The 21,672-nt window shown below is 47.0% G+C and overlaps 1 long non-coding RNA gene across 1 annotated transcript in view; it reads right to left on the reverse strand.

Annotated features, from left to right (window-relative positions):
* Positions 1-21,672, reverse strand: part of LOC113592439 (uncharacterized) — a 97,111-nt gene that overhangs the window by 35,644 nt on the left and 39,795 nt on the right. Inside the window, exon 5 of the long non-coding RNA XR_008289652.1 lies at positions 4,989-5,098. This is a non-coding gene — a long non-coding RNA (uncharacterized LOC113592439). The remainder of the gene's footprint in view (positions 1-4,988; positions 5,099-21,672) is intronic.

Genomic DNA, 21,672 nt, shown 5'->3' on the forward strand with positions numbered 1-21,672 from the left:
GTGGGTTTGTACGGAGTATTCTCAGCAGGGATGTGGCTGCACCCAACATTCGGCATGGAGCCTTGGTAAATCTTTTTTACAAGAGACAAACCAGTGCTTCCCCATTAGTCAGTCTCCAGTATTCCACGGCAGAACTCCCCACACCCCCTCTCCGTCCCCCTAACCACCCCCACCCCCGCCAGTGCTACTGGAAAGCTACTGCTCCCAGCCCTGGTCCTAGCCTACAACCGACCCATGACCCATGCCGTGGGGGCATGGGAGGTGGGCTGCTTCTGGGCCCTTCCCAGCCCACCGCCAGGCTAAGGCTGTGCCCTGGCCTGTCACAGGGTGGCACTGGAGGCCGAGGTTCTGCCTCCATGGGCTCCTTCCCCCTAGCCGTCCGTCTCCTGACCTGGCCCATACCTGGCCTAAGGAAACCACTGTGGCCCCTTGATAATTCCAGGCTCCTTGTGGGTTGCTAAGAGCCTGGCTGCCACCTGTCAGGAATTTGTGGTCAGGGATGTGGCAGAATGCGCTGTTTTCCCACACTCATATTTTAAAAGGTTACAGACCATGTGTGCGTAACAGGCAGAACATTAGGTCACTTGTCTCACTTAGAACAATAATCCGTTTTGCTAGGGGTCAGGTTGACACAAAGAATCTGTCCAGACCAGGTCTCTGGATGGGACTTAGCCCTCCCCTCAAACTAATGAAATTTTCAACTCGTGGGTACTTGAGTTAATAAAGTGTGCCACACATCTGCTCCGGCCACTGGCAGAAGAAAGCCCTGGGGTTCAATTTTGAGATCACTGACATAATGTTTGAGTGGCCTCCCGCCGGCACCCGGTGGGACACCAAATTAAGGAAAGCCGCACAATGAATGTGTGAGAAAAAACATTAGTGTATAAACACAGAGGCCAAGGCTCCCCAAGGGGAGGGTGAGCGAGGGGAGGCCTTGGAATTACAGAGAGAGGGTCAGTGGGGGCTACCGCTGGGATTTCACGCCAATGGCCCGCAGGTAATGAGTTATTTTAAAGGAAATTGGCACCAACATGATCTTAGGTCAAAAAGATGAAAAAAAGTAGAAAGAGCAATATTTTCTATGGCTGTTGAATTAAGTGCTGAAGTATAATGTGAGTGATTCTAAACAAAATAAAAACCTGGAGGTGAGAATATAAAACAGCCCCAGGAGAGGTTACGATTCAGGCCCAGGGACCCCTGAGAATCTAGCCACTCCCGCCCCCTATCACCGCCCTGGCTGGGGCAGGACCGTCAGGTTGGATTCAGGCCTGCTCTCGGCCAGAGAGAAGGGTATCCATCGCCCACTGGGACAGGAATGCCTCACTGGCTTTTCCAGCTGCCCACAGACAGAAAATCAAACTGAAAATCCCTTAGGATATATGCTTCCTGATGGTGCCCCTCCCCCAGGACTCCAGACTCTGAAGAGGAAGAGGACAGAGGGCACCCCGAATTTTCTGTGGTCTTTCCTTGGGGAGAAGGGAGAGGCCTTCTTATTTTCATGGCCTAACTCCCAGGAAATGCCATGTGCTTGCTCTGAGGTCAATGCAGGTCAGCGCTGAGACTTCCTGCTGACACTTCCCTGCATCTCCCCCATCCCACGTGGTGGGAGGGGGTGGGCGGGAAGGGGGCTGAGGGCTCCCTAAGGCCTAGGCTGCAGGTAGGGTCCTGAAGGATGATGCAGCGTCACCAGGGCGGGTCAGTGTCCCCGCCTAGACACAAATCCAGAGGCTCTGCAGTCTCAGGAGAGCCTTGCCCAGGACAAGGTGAAGGCCACACTGAAGCCCTCCAGGCTTGTCCAGCCTACTGCTCCAGGTGCTCTGCCGGACACTAAGGTCCCAGCAGGGAGCCAGCTGGTTACTTGTCTTTAGCTTGCCTACCATGTGCTTTGGGGCCCTGTCTCATGGGGTACACAGAGAGGCCAGGGTGAACTGAGTACAGGAGATGAAGAAATAAATCTGCACTGGGGGGTGGTATTCAGCCCTCCTGACACATGAGGAAAAGGGCTCAGCAAATGTGGCCCCCAGGGCTTTGCCAGCAAGACCCCCTCCGCCCCCCTTCCCAGTGACATGACACATTTTGTCTTTCCTCTTCCTCCGGGAAGTCTTCTCTGACCCCAGATGCCCAACCTTCAGGGCTCTTCCAGTCCTCTGAACCATCAGCCCTCTCCTCTCCTGGCTGTGTGGCCAGCCTGGCTTTCACACATCTGGTCCCCCCTGTAGCCTGTGACTGGGTCCCAGGTCCTTGGCAGAGGCGGGGGGTGGGGCAGCAAAACCTTGTAGATCAACTTTGGGGCAGAATTGGTCCCAACTACAAACCTTCAAGAATGCTAGGAGCCTACCCACCAAAGGAAAGCCATGGCCCCTCTCTCAGTGAGAATTTAGCAAGTGAGAGGAGAGAGGCTGGGCGAGGTACAGCCGGTCCCCATGAGGGGCCACATCATGATTAATGATGCTCCCCAGAGGCTCTCCGAGCAACTGCACATGGCCGCCATGGAATGCAGAGCAAGTGCCTTTCCGCGCAGCCCAGCCACGCCGTGGAGCTCCAGGGCTTTCCTCTCTGCTGGGAGAAATGTCCACGCTTACAATTTCCCAGCATTCAGCCCAGATCTCCCCCAGGGGAAAGAAGAAACTTTGTCCTTCAGTCCCATCTTCTAACAGAGGACACAGGAAAAAACAGACTCCAGGGTCCAGCCACCCAGATCTCATTCCAGCTCCCTCCTGAGCCAGGGATGTGGCCTTTTGAGGTCACTGTATCTCCATTCCTCATATGTAACATGGGGATGATAATAGCACCTACTTCAGAGAGTCCGTGTAAACATGATAGATATCACTGTGTGTCAGTTGCTCAGAGTAGTGTCTGACACAATGAAATGTTGTATAAGTACGTGCTATTTTTATTATCCAATTATCTGATTTCAGAAACTTGCTACTCGTTGAGAACCATCTGAACATCTCATGGGACAGCAGCCTTTACCTACCTCGTCAATCGCCAAAAGTAGCAATAAGTTTCTGTAACATTCAGTACCCAAGATGTGGGGAGGCCTGGCCTCACCTTAGTTTTTTCCTCTGCCACTAATTTAAAGGCAGCATCTATGCAGGCCTCATAATGAGTGGAGGTTTTGCAGGTGATGGGGCCAGTGTAGCCGACAGACCCGCACAAGCCAGCCAAGCCACTGCTGCATCCAGCAGGGAAGCAGCCCAGTGACACCCTCCTCCTTCCTCTCCTCTTCGCAAAGTCACTAGGAGCCTGGGTTGCAGGGAGGGTGCATGAACAATGGGAGCAGACATCCACACATTTATTTTATATAACGAAAGGTGTGTGTGGCACCACCATCTTGCAAGGTCCAAGGGGCAGCGTCAGAGCCCAGGGCTCAGCAAAGTGAAGAAGGCCTTCCCAGCTAGAGGCCCACTAGCCTGATGCCTCAGCTGGTTCCTCAGGCTGCTACCCCCAGGGTGGCCTGAGGCCAGTCACACGTCACACTTCTGCAGACCACAACACTCCCATCTGTACAATGAAACGGTTGAACCAGATGATTTCTAAAGGCCTTTGGGTTCTGATGACTACAGAGGGGTCCCTCCTGTTACCACCACCATCATCATCATTATCATCATCATCATCGTCAGGAATTCATCTCTAATTACCTACTTTGTGCAAAACGGTGTTAATAGTATTAGAACAAACCCATAGTAACATATTGTGGTTTCTATGCGGACTATAGGTGGGGAAACTGAGATTCAGAAAGGCTGAATAGCTTCACTTTCACAAGCTATAAACAGCAAAGTGGGCTTAAAATCCAGGTCTACATGGTCTCCCAAACCATATCTGGTGACATATACGATGTCATTTTCATAATAACAATGATGACACCAGTGGTATTAACAACTTCTATGCGCCAGGCACACTGTGTTGACATCTCGTTCTGTCTTTACACCAGCCTTACGTAAAGGTAGGTATGTATGGTCGTCCCAATTTTCCAGGGGCATTAAGTAACTTGTCTAGAGCCAACAGTATCTAACATGGAAATCTGATTCTGTCATTCCCTTTAATGTCCAGAACATATTTCTTTAATTACTCACCCAACTTTATTTTTGGTGTCAGCAGAACTGGTGTTCTAACCATTAGCACAAAGAAAACTATACTGGTTATTAAAATATTGAAATACACCTGAACCAGTTGGTACATGGCCACTGGCCCAAGCTCCCCATTTGTTTCCCGCTCTGTCCCAGTCCTTGCAGCCCCTTCTAAAGGGATCCGTGGGCCTCGCCTGAACTCTAGTCATGCTGTGTTACTGACAGTGTCCCTTCTGATTGGCCAGTGCCCACATCAGGCTGGGTGTCACCCCTTGGTGACAGTAACCTATGTACATGCACAGGCAGGTGGGCACATTCCTTACACTGACACCTGGCCCAATGCATTGTGCACAGGGGACATGGAAACTCAGAAATGCCTATGTTAAATTAATTAAACACAGAAGTCATCAGATGGAGGTGGTTGTGATGATGCTTTAGCAGCTGACATATGCAAACCACAACCAGCCTGCGAATGCCTCAAGCTTAAGATAGCAAAACCTAAGGACAACCAATCACAAGCAATGAGACTTTCCCAAACAAGGCAACTACTTCAGCTATAGCCAATCAAATAATTTCCTTACTTTGCTTCCAGGTCTTCTCTATAAAAGTCTCGTGACTAGTTCTGTCAGCGGCATGTTCACAAGCACTTCTGGTTTGGCACTGCCCAATTTGAATTGATTTTGCTCACATAAACCCTTAAAATGTTTAATATGCCTCAGTTTATCTTTTAACAGCAGGCCTCTGCCAGGTGTCTATGTACAGACACCAGGCACATGCACATGTACACACACAGATACACACATCTGCAGGAATGCACACACACACATCTGCAGGAATGCACACATACACACACACATACACACACGAACAGATGCACCACCCCCATACATACCCTGGTTCATCCTTCTTGGTGCCTACCTGTAGCTACCAGGGATACCCTTTCCAGGCTTACTGCCAGCCTCTGCTTCTGGAATTCTCTTTCCTGCTCCATGTTGCCTTCTTTGAAATCCAGGGTAGTGCAACTTGATCTGTGGAGGCAGAGAGGGGCTCAGTGACAATGGTCAGATGACTGCTCTGACCCTTTGAGAAGGAGGGCCAAGAGCAAATGTTTTTTCAGCCTACAGCTCTTAGCACACACCAGTGCTCCGCTTGATAGACATGACCTCATCTACAAGAGAAGTAGCCTGGTCACAGGCAGGCAGGTGCTATTGCCAGCAGTCTTCAAGGTTCTGGTAAGTCTACACATTCAGCTTCTTGCCACAAAGAGAATGAGGAGGCTTTGGTTTCACTGGCTCCAGGTGAGCCCCAGCTTGGCATCGGCTTTGGTGAGGGTCCAGGGCATTCCCCACTTGGCCTGATGCTCTCCATGGGGTGCTCAGAGACACCCAGGGAGGATGGCCTTCCTGTAATAGTGATAGAAATCCCCACGAATGCATCACAGCACTTTCCTCTCAAATGAGCTCCTGTATAGGTGAGCCCACACCTCTTGACCTGAGCACAAATTGGAGGCTCCCTCAGCTCCCTGCCCCCCACTCCAGCCAGAGCCAACATGGTGCTGAGACAGGCCCAGGAGTGGAGAAGGGCTGTACTCGTTCGTCCAGCAAACACTTAGTGAACACCTTCTATGTGCCAGCTGCTCTTTTAGAAGAGAACAGAACACACAAGTCTCTTGATTCTGTCTGGAGTAGCTCTGCCTACAAGGCTGTCCCCTTATTCCCAAGTAACACAGTGACATTTTGGTTATTGGCCTCTGTGACTTCTACTGGGGCTGCAAACTTCCCTTCTATTCTGCAAGGTATTTGAGTCTTCGAACCCCTCATATCCCTTCTGACTTAAATTTGTTTACCAGGATACCTTCCAGAGACATCTAATGTCTCATGGCCAGGATAACAACTGAGCCTTCAAGGAAGGGCCTGCAGCGTCTGAGCATGGTGGGCACAGCAGCAACTGTGGTCTCTGCTGGACAAAGCGCTCCCTCCCAGCACAGGTTCCAGGCTTGAGTTTCTCCAGGGAGTGTCTCACTTCAGTAAGATGCGCTGACACAAAAATCACACAACCTGAAGAACTTCATCCAAAGTTTGGCTCAGGGTCCTCTCTCATGGGGAAGTGCTCTTCTAGCGGCCCATGTGCTGTCTCTGTTTCATTCTGTGTGAGTGGCCCCTGAGAACTTAAGAGGTGACCCTGATGAAGGCACAGGGCCTGACTGCCAAGACCAACAGGGCTGTTTGGGGAGCCTTCCAGGCGAATTTATATTCTCCAGTTGTTCACTAGAGGTGCCACCCCTGGACCAAGCCACTCCCAATGGGGGCCACCCACCTGCCTGTAGCCTGAAAGAGCCCTGTGCCCTCCCTGTGTGCCACTGTCATGTCCCATGGCATCCTCACACCCAGGGCAGGAGCAGGCACAGAGTAATGGCCTCATAAACCTACTGATTGTATTTGTCTCCAGCAGAATCAGCTCAACAAAGGCAAGATCTGTCTCAGACCCTTTCCTTTCCTGAACCCTCATGTGTTCTTCCCCCCACCACCCATCACCTCTATACTTGTGCCCGCTTTCTCCAGGTGGACATCAGCTGAAGGAGTCAAGGCAGGGAGCCAGTTTTCTGGATAGCTCCTGCCTCCAGGGAGCTGGATTGAGTCATCCCCACCACTCACCTCCACTTCCCCATGCAACTGCAAGCCACTCTGAGCAGAGAAAGCAGCATCTGCACACCGGCTGTCCCTAGCCCAAGGAGACAGATATTCTATATGCAGCCCTGAGGTCCAGGCTAAGGCCCACTGTTGGCTCCAAACCAAATTTCCAAATCAAGTTAAAGCTCAAAATGGGCCAAAAATGCTCAGCCCAAGAGAGGGATTTACAGAGCGTTGCCCAATCCATGGGTGTTAAGCTGACAGCGCCTTCCTCACTGGAAGGAGGACCAGTATGGAGCAGACCCTAGAGCTACTCTCAGACCCCCAAGTCCTCTCTAGGATAGGGAGAGTCTGCCCTAGCCTCACCACCCAACTCTGCAGTTCTCAGGGGCTCTCCATGTGCTGGACCACAGTCACTGTCCCTGACAGCCAGCTGGAGTCTCAAGAATGACCAGTGGGAGAAAACTCTGCTACAAAGCCTGCTGAGCAGAATTGATTTTTTGCTCTCTCCCCCATTCCTGCACTTGCAGTAGCACAAGGAGGATAAAACAAGCACAAAATGTTGCTTTGACTCGCCTATAATTTCCCCAATTACCTTGCATCCCCGGAAAACACACTTAGAAAAATTCAGCAGCACCCCCCTCAGTAACACTAAGAATTTGCACAACATAAAGCATTGGCATGACTGCATTGAGGCCTGAACTACATACCCTGTGATCTCAATATCCAGAACAAGGTGATCATTTGGCTAGTGTTCTCTAATGAGTGACAAGAGCCATATTGTTTCTGGTTTGTTTGGGGTTTTTGTTTGTTTGTTACTTAAGTCCCCTTACCACGTTTTGTTCATGCCACACCAAGAAAAGCCCCAGATGTTCAGACCAGCTGAGAAGAACAGCATCCTGGGCCAGTGAGAACTCAGTGGTTCACAGGAAATCTGCAGAACTAAACATAAACCTGGGCTGAGGGCCCCATGCCACACAATCTGCTAAGGTGAGTAAGCATTGCTTCCTTTCTCTTCCCAAGGCTATTGGTGCTGGTTGTTACTGTGGTCTTGGCTCTCTCTCTCTCAGGTTCTTCCTGCTTCTAGCTCTTTATTCAGCTGTCTTCCATGCCTGGGCAATAACTTTTGTGGGGATGAAAAAGCCATGGCACCATCTAATTTATCAAATGTCCAGGGGGCCTAAGAAAAATACTCATCTCCATCTGGCAGATAGAGGGGTATCAGGAAATATGGAACTGGGGTATGGGCAGGAATTCTCTTTCAGGTCATAGTTCTGCCCCCAGAATCCCATGAGCTCTTGAGAAAGTCTCCTTCTCCTTCTAGTCTTCAGTGTCCTTAGTCTCTTTGGAGGGAGGCCAAAGGACAGAAAAACTCTGAGGGACCCAGAGAGCTGACCAGTTGGAAGAAGATGCCGAGGTAAATGGAGCCCACCCATTGACTAATTGGTGAGGCTGTTGTCCTGGCTAAGGGGCAAAGCTAGAACCCTTCTCCTCAGCCCTTGGAATCATGCAAGTAGCCAGGTTCCCTAGACCCACATGGAGGTTACAGGGAAATACAAGGTAAGAGAGCCCAGGCAGGAGCCCTTTCTTCCAACTCTGGGGCTCATGGCAGACTTCCTAAGTCACCACATGTAGCAAACTGCCCAGGACAGCAAGCCAAGCTACACCTAGGCTTTTCTCTCACCCTGCAATTTGCACTCCTCCGTGAGGGAAGTTGGCTAGCATGGCCCAGCCCTGCCTACTCAGTGCAGGCTTCTACAGGACAGAGGTCCAGCCAACCAGCCCTGAGGCAGCTGGCATGTTCTATGACTTTGTCTGAGCCATCTGAAATTTTAGGGTCATAAAGACTAAATCATCATAACTCTCTGAGAGTGAGAATGGGTGATAATCTCCACATCCTGGGATTCTCGCCATATTCCTTTGAGTTGCCAGCACTGTGACAACCACATTGTCCTCCCTGCCTTCCTTCCACCCTGGAAAACAAGGCTGGAGATGTGTTTGAGAATCAAGCAATGGGAAATTGGGCTCCAGAGAGACAGGTGGAAGGCAAGTGGGGAGCAGGGGATTGCTCACCCACACGAGGCTAGGAAACAAACTAAGCCAACACCTTCCAAATCCTCCCTTTGGTCCCTTTGCCTCAACTGAAGTCCCAACCATGAGGATTCCAGAATGTGCCTCACAGGCATCCCAAGACCCAGGTCCTTATTAAACATTACCATACTCATTTGGGCACAATCAGAAGTTTTAATCATCTTCCTTATGGGCAATATCCCCTTATGGGGATAGATCATTTCCAGATGTGATCCAACATACAAAAAAAAAAAAAAAAAAAAAAAAAAGCACACTCATTGATTAACAAATAATTTCTAGATGGTGAATACATGTAACTAGCAATTCCCAGTTGCAAGTTCCATCAAATTTTGTTTGAGTGGTAGAGAAAGCCAGGTGTACCCCCAGAGAAGTCTGTATCTTTTCAGTTGAGTCTATCTCTTTCCCAGGCTGGCTCCAGGTACATCTGTTTCTGACCAGATCAAAGAGACGCTGGAGAAAGAGCTCTGGCCTTTACCAGATCTCCTCTCTCACTTTTATTGATGACTTCCCACAGCCGCCATGTTTCAAGGCAAGGGCAAGAGTAAATGATACATGGAGGAGGAGTTCAGAGCTGCCAATCAAAAGAAAGCTGTCAGTCCATGCTGTACAACAAGCTGCCTATGTGAGCTTCAGGAAGACACTTCAACTTGTCTGTTGTGTTTATTCTTCATTCAGCTATTTGATTTACAAACATTTTTCAATCACTTATTGTCACTAGTCCCTGATTATCCTATGCTGTGTATGCCCTTGCCCACAGTAGACATTGCTAATCAATGGCTGCACACTTTCCCAAAGATCCTTCACTTGATGCACCAGGCACCCCCTAAAAATCTACTTCTGCCTCGGGCAAGGACTCAGTACAAGTCTGGTAGGACTTGGTGTCCTCAGCTGAGCTGGCAATTCAACAAAAGAGGCATATCCAGGCACAGCTGCTCCAGAAGGCAGCCTAACAGCAAAGCCACAAGGCAGTAGGAACTTAAGATTCCAGAAAGGGAGGAATTTGGGCTTGGTGTTGGATCCTGACGTAGGAGCTTATGAGTCCAAAGAGGGGGGTGCCCATTCTGAAAAGAAAATAAGAAAACAGAATTTGGAAGGATGACCCAGAGCCAGTCAAAAAGCCACTGGACTGGCTTTAGCTCTAAGCAAACTTAGCACTGGCAGCTGACTCCTGTGCACATGGGGACCCACTCTGCTGCTTTCTGTGGCCTTCCAGAGCCCCTACAGCTCCCCTAGATGCTCCACATTCCATCAGTTAATTGGTTTGTTCCTTCCATTCTGCGGCAGCAGATATCACGTGACATTTGCATTATTCTCAACCCTCTTTCAAGGGGTATCAATTCCTCCAGTGACCGTAAGTGATTCTCCGTTCCTGCATGTTTCACAGGGCCACTGGAAGGGCAGATGCGCCTATCAGAAAGGAAAATGTCTGCATCTTGGGCTGCAACCAAGCCACAACTTAATTTCCTCCTCTGGCTGCACTTCTTGAGAAGTAAATATGAAAAACGGGGCTGGGGTGACTTTGTCTCAGATAAATAAGCCACACTCTGTAGCTGGACAAACTAGGTTCTTGGCTAGAAATAAGATATTCTTTGGCTGGCATCTCCAAAACGTGACAGATTCTTCCCAGATGCTATTTAAAGCATGCTACAAGCTGTCCTTGCCTCAATGCATTGCCTACGCCAGACTAAAAATCAGGTAGCGTGCAAACGTAGCACAAGCAATGCTGACACTGAAAAACCTAATGTTTTCCAAGCACATGCTAGAGAGCAATCATTGGGAGAAGTATTTTGCTGGCATTTTCTCACTCAATGCTCACTGCAATCATCTGAAGTTGGTGTTATTATCCCCATTTTACAATAAGGAAACTGAGGCTCAATAAAGTCAAGCAAATTGCCCAGAGACATAGTTAATAATGGATGCAACAGAGGTTTGAACTCAAGCCTAACCTCAGGAGGCATGGTCTTAATTGCCAAAGGCCATATCTATGGGCTCTCTGTCCACCCCTCTCCTGGCCACCCCATACCCAGAGGGTCCTGGCTGAAGCTTGTCACCATGACAACAAGCACTGATCTGGGCCACCATGATTCAAAGATGCTCAACAAATCAGAACTTTCTGTACTTCTCCTGGGAAGTCTGGTGGCCATTTTCCACAGGTGGAGACCTCTGGCTGACAGAGGGGCTTGAATGCCAAATCTCAGCCTCAGTAGAGTTGTCATTGCTCTGAGAGAGAGACAGGCATGTTTTTGATGAGCACAGAGCAGGCTGAGAGGAGGTATGTGGCTGGTTACTGTGTCACAGCAGGGAAGGAAATGCAGTGTGAAGGCCAAAATATAGACAATTGACAATGTGTTACTTTTACAGCCAAAAGCCAATGTTTCAGGCAAAGCAGAAATTCTATATTGAACACACCCCTCTGTCAAAGCCCAGGATGATGACTTTCAAATGCAAATATAAAATAACACACAGAAATTTGTCATGGATCTCAGTTAATGACTCTCTTTTGCCCTCCAGATATATCCATTACCACTGGCAAGCATTTCCGGCCATGATTTCTTTCCAGCTTCTACATCTCTACATTAGGCCAGTTCTTCATTTCCTGCAGAACAGTGGTCCTTATCCTATGGGCCTGGTTCTATATCATATCCCAGAGCTATAACAAGAGGTCCATGAGGCTGTTTGCACATTAATGCCTGAAGCTTTAGCATGTCTTATTTTGAATAAATGTTAACGATCTTTTTAATGCATATTGATGCTGCTATCACTGAAAGACACACATTTATTTCAAAACTTTTTCAAATTTGTGGTAACTTAGTTATTAATTAACTTTTCAGTTAATTGGATTGTGAAAGTCCATCAACTATTCTGTGGGGTTTTTGAAACGTTTTGACATTAAAAGGGAATCCTTATAATCTCCCAGACACTGAAGTTCTTCTCAGATTTTCTTTTCACAAATTATTTTATGGACTTCAAAGGGCTGGAAGGAAATCCTTAAAGCTACAAAAAGCACAGAAGACACCTGTGGTTGATTGCAAGAATCAACGCCATCAAAAGTGTCTTCTCCCATCAAAAGGTATAATCTATGTCTTCACCTGGTGATTGGGTTTGGCTAATAGAACTCAGAGAGCACAACATTACAGAAGGTCCAAGCCTGGGCCTCAAGAGTTTTGTACACTTCCATAGGCTCCCCTGGGACCTTGCCACTTCTGTAATATAAGAAAGTCTGGCTTTGCCTGATAGAGGATAGGAAAGCAGCTTGTAGGGCCCTGCCACTTCTGGGGACACTATATTCTTGACCTTGGCTAACAGTGACCCCTGTTGTAGTCAGCTTGGGCTGCTATTACAAAATACCATATGCTGGATGGATTAAACAACAAATATTTATTTCTCACAGTTCTGGAGGCTGAGAACTCCAAGACCAAGTTACTAGCAGATATGGTGTTTAGTGAAAACCTGCTTCCTGGCTCATGGGTGATGTCTTCTCTTATATCCTTACATGGCACAGAGCAGAGAGGAGGGAACCAAGCTCTGTGTCTCTTCTAACAAGGGAACTAATCCCATTCATGAGGGTTCCACCCTTGCAACCTGATCCCTTCCCAAAGCCCCACTTCCTAATACCAGCACATTGGGAGTTAGGGTAACAACATACGAATTTGGGGGGAGACACAAACATTCAGTCCCTAGCACCTCCTAATGGAAGAGCTGTCACAATTGCCAAAGGAAGGGGTCTGAAATTTCAGAATGAAGTTAGGAGAGTTAACTGCACTTAATTTTTGGCATCTCCTACCTGTTTGCCGCACTCAGGCTAGCCAGACAGGAGATGCTGTTCAGCATCTGTCCTTCTTCCCCCAACTCTTGTGTATCTCACCCTGTGTTCCTCATGAACATGAGTTTGTTTCATTCTCTCATTCCTCCTACTGGGATTTCCATTTTGACCCATTCTGCCTAACTAAGGTTGAGATTATACCCAACCATTTTCAGAAACAGATCTTTTTTTCAGATCTTTTTCCATAATAGTTAAAGTCCCTAATGCAATGGTGAGCAAAGTTCCCAGGGCCATCTGACCACTTCAGGAGTCTAGGGTCCCTGGAGAGCCAGTCAACAATACACTTAAATCTTCTAGTTAAATCAGGTCAGAATTAGTAATAAAGACATGTTAAGAAGATACATGTTCCCATATTGTTATAGTGCTAAATCATCTCTACAGTCACCTGTTGTAGGGAGTAAGAACCAAAAGACAGTCTTCCTAGGGAAAGGCTCATCCTCAGATTACAATGCTCAGCCTCTGGCCCAGATCTTAATCTAGGGCCTTCTCTTTTGACTATTCCAAAAGCTCCTTTTCCTCTTATGAGGTCACTGTCCATCAGTAAATACTTGAATCAAGGAACCACAAAATTTGGGAACAGGCTTCTGAGAGAGAAAATCAGAATTTAGATGAAGTTTGCTTTAGTCCAGAACCCAAGTAGCTGGGTGGGCCAGCCTCCCTCTGTCGGACCACTGCCAGTCCAACCTAGTAGGGTCTGGCCTCTTGCTGATACAGAAAATGGAGGTTTTCTTTAAAAAATAAAATAAAAATTTCCCTCAGAGCAAACCTGTATACTGGTTCCAATTACCATTCTCAAGACACAGAGGCTAGGAGTGGAAAGTGACCCTTTTTGTCCATCCCACTGACTGCCCTGGTAACAACTTCCAAAAATTTGGATTCAAAGATATTTTGGGGGTGCCAGAGTGGCTCAGTCAGTTAAGTATCCAACTTTGGCTTAGGTCATGATCTCGCGGTTGGTGAGTTTGAGCCCAGTGTCGGGCTCTATACTGACAACTCAGAGCCTGGAGCCTGCTTTGGATTCTGTGTGTGTCATTCTCTCTGCCCCTCCCCCACTTGTGTGCTCTCGTGCTCTCCCTCTCTCTCTAAAATAAGAAAGAAAGAAAGAAAGAAAGAAAGAAAGAAAGAAAGAAAGAAAGAAAGAAAGAAAGAAAGAAAAGGAAAGAAATGTATTTTGGTTATTTTCACAATAATATGGGCAGCTACTCCTAGGAAGGAGTAAGAGCTCATGGCCAAAGGAAGGAGTGTCTGTGTCATAGTAATTGTCACCATGTGTGCCAATTCAGCATTATGTGGGGCCCTGGGTGTCCCCACAGCCCCCACAGGTCAACCCTATCAGGTTCTGCTCACTGTAGCATTAGCATAAACTCTTCATCTGCCATTGCTTCATAGGGGTGACCCCTGACTGTTCACAGGAAAGTGTCAGCTCAGACACTGCTACCACCTCTCACAGAGACCTCAAAGCTAGCTCAGGTCCAGGCTATGACAAACAACAGATCTTTCGAGACCAACCAACTCTGTGCACAGACCTGTCCTGGGTGCTGCTAAGCAAAGAGAAGAAAAAAATCATCATCATCACTATCATCACCACCATTACCACCACCACCACTGCTGCCACCACCATCATCATCACCATCACCATCATTATCATCACCACCACCATCACTATCATTATCATCATCACCATCACCACCATCACCACCATCATCACCATCACCACCATCACCCCACCACCACCATCATCATCATCACCACCACCACCATCACTATCATTATCATCATTACCACCATCACCCCACCACCACCATCATCACCATCATCATCACCACCACCATCACCATTAGCACCATCACCCCACAACCATCATCATCACCATCACCATCATTATCATCACGACCACCACCATCACTATCATTGTCATCATCACCACCATCACCCCACCACCACCATCATCATCACCATCATCATCACCACCACATCACCATTACCACCATCACCCCACAACCATCATCATCACCATCACCATCATTATCATCACCACCACCACCACCATCACTATCATTATCATCACCACCACCACCATCACTATCATTGTCATCATCACCACCACCACCACCATCACTATCATTATCATCACCACCACCACCATCACTATCATTGTCATCATCACCACCATCACCCCACCACCACCATCATCATCACCATCATTATCATCACCACCACCATCACCACCACCACCACCACCACCACCACCACCACCACCATCACCACTACCACTATCATCATCACCATCAGCAGCACCACCACCACCATGACCACCATCACTATCATCAAGGTCACTATCATCACCACCATCATCACCATCACCACCATCACCCCACCACCACCATCATCATCACCATCATTATTATCACCACCACCACCATCACTATCATTATCATCATTACCACCATCACCCCACCACCACCGTCATCACCATCATCATCACCACCACATCACCATCATCATCACCACCACATCACCATTACCACCATCACCCCACAACCATCATCATCACCATCACCATCATTATCATCACCACCACCACCATCACCACCATCATCATCACCACCACCACCATCACTACCATCGTCACCACCACCACCATCACCCCACCACCACCATCATCATCACCATCATTATCATCACCACCACCATCACCACCACCACCATCACCATCACCACCACCACCATTACTACCATCACCACCACCACTATCATCATCACCATCAGCAGCACCACCACCACCATGACCACCATCATTATCATCACAGTCACTATCATCACCATCATCATTACCATCACCATCATCATCATCACCCCCAGAAAACTTACATAGTGATCACTACATGCCAGGGAGAGTTCAGTATTAACTCATTTAAGCCATAGCAACTTTATGGGACAGGTGTTAGCAATAACCCTCTTTCACAGGTGATGAAGTTGAGGCCTTGAGAGATTAACTGGCTCAGGGTCACCAGGTACTAACAGTAAAGCTGTAATTCCACCCCAGGCAACCAACACCTGTGTCCGTGCTTCGCCCTTCTGGGGAATGATTTCCCATGAAAAGAAATGGACTTCCTGCCCTTGGGATGGATGGAAGGTTGAGACCAGCACACAAGGAACAAACTGAGAGCAATACAGCAGATGGCTGAAAGAGGGATGCAGGGAGTAAGGACTGTAGCAGGCAGAAAGATAGCCTACTGCTAGAGGAAGCCTCTCCACCTTCCAGCCACAATATGGTAAAGCTTCTACTGGGTCAGGCACTATGAAAGTCCTGGAGATATCATAATTTCTCTTTAAAAGTTGCCACCTGTATCACACTTTGTCCTGAGACATCACACAGGATATAATGACTGAGTTGATCCTAAGCTTGTCCTATTGGGAAGAACTAAATCATCCTCCCAGAGCACAAAGCAAGCTTGGTGCTTTTTGGAGTTTAATACAGGGAAGGAACAAGGAGGGTGGGAAGAGGAAGGGGTTTAGGTTGGCATTCATGGGACCCCCACCACCACCTCACCAGGCTACACAGTGGACCCTTGACTAAGAACCTAGCTGACCCATCAACTTCCTATCACAACTGTCACTCCCTTGCTTGCACAAAGATATTTCCAAAGGACCCAGGCCTACACGTTCCTAAGGAAAGGTATTTCATATCCTTAAAGCCGAGCTCCATTTCTCTGGATCTCAAAACAAAGTTGAGAAGTTGGTCTTAGATTCACGAGCAGCTCTGAGATAATAGGACTTGGGATATGAGTTGCCAAAAGAAAATCCAGACCAGGAAAAACAGTGGCAAATGGTAAGTGCCAAATAAAAGAGACTGTGAACTCTTGAAACTCAAATCAGCCCTTTGAGAGATAAGACAGTAATTAGCAAGCTAATTGGAGCTACATGTTATTTAGTGCTTAATGTTTACCAGATTCTGTATTAAAATTTACACACAAAAAATCATATTTAATGCACATTTAACACTCACAACCACAGCGCAAATTCACCTAACTTGAATAAAGTCTGACTTTTTGGCTCTGCTTTTAAGAGGACCATCACATTCAAAGGAACCTCTGTGGAGCCATTAAAATGATAGAACAGACTCCATCAACACTGTAGTCCCTCAAGGAAATACCAAAGTGGCATTACTGTCCTAACGCACAGGGAACCTTCTTAAAGATTGTCTTTCCCCAGTTCCCTCTCTTACCATGGCTCACATGCTTGACAGATGCCCTGGAATCCTCTTTCTTCCCTCAGCCCAGAGGGAAAGAGACTCACTCCCAATTAAGTCTGCATGACTCTATCTCCTTCTCTGCTTCTCTGCCCTGGTTCCATCTTTGTTCTTCAGCTAGCACCTGCCATTTGCAATGGAAATCCTACAAGGCTCCATGTTTTACCTTTACCCACACCCCCAAATCTGGGTAATAAAGACCCCAAAACTATTAGGCAAGGATAGCAGATGCTTCTTAGCCAGCAAGGGGAGGGCAGGGGGAAGGTAGAGACAGAGTTTTGGTAGCTTTTTGACCATCATAAATGAATTGTGAGCCATAATTTACAGATAAGAACGAGGCTCAGAATTAAGTACTTTTTCAAGAGAAGCTAGTAAGTGGATTTGAACTCAGGTCATTTGCAAACATATAATAAAAAGCTACAAATAGCTGCCACTATCCAAATGCTATTAGTTCATGTGAAATAAATGTGCAGTTCCTACCACTCTTTCCTGGGTTGATACACAAAATATCCTTTCCCGTTTTTTTAATTTTTTACCTCTGGGATATCATAGACACAGAGACCCACCTACTGCACACACACAGACCTGTGCAAACACACTCACCACAACCCACACTCACGCATGAGAAACATTCCCATGACCTCACCTACTGTGGGGGTGAAATCTCAGGCTGCCTGTATGCTGGCCATTGGTAGCCTGCTATTGGAAATGGCTCCTGAGAATCCAGCATTTCTGCATTTACCCTTCTCTGCCAATTTGCAAGGAAGCAAATTCTTTTCACCGATGTAGAAATAGCCCTAAATATGTTTGTGCTGCAGGAAAGGAGGCAGCTGACCAACATTCAATTACTGGGGCCAGTGCACGCAGGCCAACCAGCTGGGGCACATCTTGCTACCCACTGGGAAAAGAGAAGGGAGGGTGGGGGTTGCTGCCTCAGAGAAGTGGGGTTTCTAAAAATAACAAACACTGTTATATACAGTGTTCTGTTATATATAACAGAAATATTTTGAAAAATAATGATTAATTTTTTTTTCCCTTTTGCATTTCCTCATGCATGACATGTGCTTCAGCCAGCTAAGGAATACACTAGTTGGGTGAGGTAGACTGGGGGAGGCTGGTATGGTTATAGCAGGAATGCAGAGAGAAAGAGTTCATGCTCAGCTCATATTATTGAAATATGATTTCATAGTAAGATGATAGCCTGAAAGCGAGGCATTGGCAAGAGAGAAAAGATGTTCTAATCACTTTGGCTTCTATTCAACATATTGACAACCAGGCAGGCAGGCAGCAGTAGTTACTGAGCCCTTCTCTGTACTATTCCAGAAGATTTGTTTTGTCTTTAAGAAACTCAGGGGACAGAGGCACACCACAACCAAATAAACAGAGGTAAGATAATACTAGGTGTCGATAAGTGCTATGAACAAGATAAAATAGGATAATGGGATGTGGGATGTGTGTGTGTCTGTGTCTGCATCTGTGTCTGTGTGTTAGAAGTGGGCAGAAGGCCTGTTTTACTTAGGGAGTTCAGAAAAGACTTGTGGAGGTGACATTTAACCTGAGATTTGAGAGATGAGATAGCAATCAAGCAAAGATCTAAAGAACAGTGTTCCAAGGAGAAGTAACAGCAAGTGCGAAGGTCCTGAGACAGAAACAAGTTTAGAAAATTGGAGAGAAGGACAGAAGGTCATTGCTGCTGGAGTATTATAAATGAGCAGAATGGAGAAATAGGGAAAGGAAGATGTTTGCAGAGGGTAGATTCCATAGGGCCTTGAGACTAAAGCAAATGATTTAAATTTTATTCTTATTACACTAGAGATCCATATTGTTTTAAGCATGGAAGTGACACGATCTAATTTATACTTTAAAAAGATCACTCTTGTCACTGTGTGGGGAAAATATGTCAGGTTTTCTCAGCTACTGACCTTTTGGGCCATGTGATTCTTTGTTGTGGAGGGTGGGGGGACTGTCCTGTGCACTGTACAATATTGAGCGGCATCCCTGGCTTCTGTCCACTAGATGCTAGTGGCACCTTCATCACAGTAGTGATGACCGAAAATGATTTCCAACATTGCCAAATGTTCCTTCGGTGGGGAGGGACTGACCCCAGATGAGAACCTCTGCTCCATGGGACGCAAGAAGTCAGAATCCCAGTTAGGAGCCTGTGTCTCCCAGTTCGGAGTATCTGTGGTCTGAGAGAGATGGTAGTTTAAATGCTGATGGTCTCTTCCTCTTCTTCCAAGGGCAATAATCCCATTCAAGAGGGCTGCACCTTTTTGACTAATTACCTCCCAAAGACCTCACCTCCAAATACCATCGTATTGGTGATTAATATTTCAACATATGAAATTGGAGGCTCAAAAACATCCAATCCCTAGTCACTGGTCTAGGAAGATGTGATTAGAGATGCCTGGCACCCCACCACCATCGAGGGGCTTGGTGCCCCCCCCATGGACATGACGTCACTTCATGTAAGAAGCACCCACAATGCCTGTAGCAATTGAGCTGTCACCAAGCCAGCAGGCAGAGACAGGCCACAGGGGGTTGCCCCTCCACAGTTCTTTCCCTAGCAGCACTGACCTGAGATAATTGGGTTGAGGGGCAGTAGTATAAACAGAGCTAATCCTAATACTTTAAACACTAGCTTTCTTAAGCTATACTCTACAAAATAGAGACCACTCAATTTTGTTCATTTTTGACTTTGTATTTGCGTTTTACTGAAATACATCCTCTGTGCATAAAGTGGGACCAACTTGTAACTCCATGCCTACCTTTCAATCTGGCAGTGAATCAGAAACCCAGGGGCCAGGTGCTTCCCTTGGCTCTGCCCATTGCTTTAGAACCTGAGTGAGGTTCTTTACCTCTCTGGATCTTCCTTTCTTAGGGAAATGAAGGGATTAAACCTCAAGCTGTCTAAATCGTCCAGCTCCGCCCACCTGGGCTTTGAAGAATGAACAAGGTGTGAGAGCACGCTTCCCACTCACCCTCCATAACTGTACACAGTGCGGGTGAAGACAAAACCAGCCACCTACTCCCTAATCCTTCAGTCCTTAATTCTTTGACCTTCAGAAAACGTTGGGTCCACTTCTCTTCTGGCTGTCATTCCTAGCCCTGCAGAGTTGGCCTTGGGGATTAGGACTGGTAAGGAGCAGTAAACCTGGAAGCCTTAAGAACATTTCCCCTGGAGGCTGGGAAAGCACATCAGAAGGAAGGACCCTGTTTTCCTTCTTCCATTCTCTCAGCGCTTCGCTGAAGCTGAAGGGAATGACATCACAACAAAACAAAGTTGCCAAGACATACTCTACAATAATGTCCTCACATGGTTACATTTTCTGCAAATTATAGCGTTTGGAGTATAAATCAGAGTAATTGTTTAAATCAGAGTGACTGTTGAAACAGATTTCCAGTGATCAAATCAAAAACGCAATCATTCTTGTGGTTCCTCCGGTGCTTGGAGCCCCACATACTTCTGAAACTGTCGGTTGTCAGTTACACGGACTGTTTACATTAACATGCTGCCCTACAGAGAAAATATATATTTTAAGAAGAAAATGTGAATCCAGGGTTACAAGAATGTTTCTGAAACAGCTAAGTCATCTTGTTTCAAGTAAAACCAGATGTTTGCATCAAGAGAAAGCCAATCATTTCTTTTAATTATGCTCAATGGTCAGGCCACCAAGAATACCCACATGTGTACACATGAGCCGGTGGAAATCAAAGGCTTTGTGACAGAGAAAGCAATCAGCAACTCCCAGACCACCAAATGGCATCCCCAGCACCAGCTCTGGGCACTTTTTGAGTTCCGTCTCTGAGAGTCTTGAGCCAACATACCAAGCAAGGGCAGGCTTAGGGATGGATTCTGTAATCAAGGCTGAAGTTCACAGAAAATGCACCTCAACAGTTAAACTGTCCTCTTAAGTGTCCTCCCAGGACACTTCTCGATCACCAAAGACTCAGGAAAGCACATAAAGGCAGAGCCCATTCCTCCTGTCTTATCCTGAAGGAGATAGATACATTTGGGGTGATGGGGGGTTGGGGGAGGTGCCATGCCTGCTTGCCTCCACAAACAGTGGAGGAGCCAGAGTTCACAGAAGCTTACCTGTTAGCTTGGCCTCTTCTCTGATGCACCCTGAGGTATGATGACCCTGGGGAAAGTTGTCCAAGTGTCTGGCAATGACATCCTGGACATGTGGGCAGAGGGGAAGGCTTTGTAAGTGTCAGCTTCCCCCTAAGGTCCAGGCACAATCTTAGAGAAGGTCCACTCTCCTGAGCAGACATCACTGCCTACAGGGTGTCTTTCCTGGTGGAGTCACAGAGTCTTGATCTAGGAAGATCCTTTAGTCAAAATGTCCCCCACAGCCAAGGAGAGTGGCCATGCCTTTGAGACATTCCCCAAACACAACCACAGCACCTGAGCCTTCCCCCAAGTAGATGGCAGGTCCTGAATATTTGTTCTAAAGGATACTGCAGAACCTAAGTATTGCTCCTAACAGTGCTATAAAAACACTCCTTTTACATCTGTTCCCCAAACTTCATTGCGTAGGTACCAGCCTCACAGTATCACCACATACTATTATTACTTTTCTTTAAATTAACATGCCTTTTTTTTGTTTTTACTTAAATAGCTTCTTTAGTCTTTTCCTAAAATATTCATGAAATCAAACTAAGATGTGTTAGTTGTATATCCTTTTAATATGTGTTAAAACAAATAAATTCCATTAAAATAAATGTCATTAATGGGGCACCTGGGTGGCTCAGTCGGTTGAGTGTCCACTTCAGCTCAGGTCCTGATCTTGCAGTCTGTGGGTC

The sequence above is a fragment of the Acinonyx jubatus genome, chromosome A3 (genome assembly GCF_027475565.1).
Source record: "Acinonyx jubatus isolate Ajub_Pintada_27869175 chromosome A3, VMU_Ajub_asm_v1.0, whole genome shotgun sequence".
NCBI classification, from domain to species: domain Eukaryota; kingdom Metazoa; phylum Chordata; class Mammalia; order Carnivora; family Felidae; genus Acinonyx; species Acinonyx jubatus.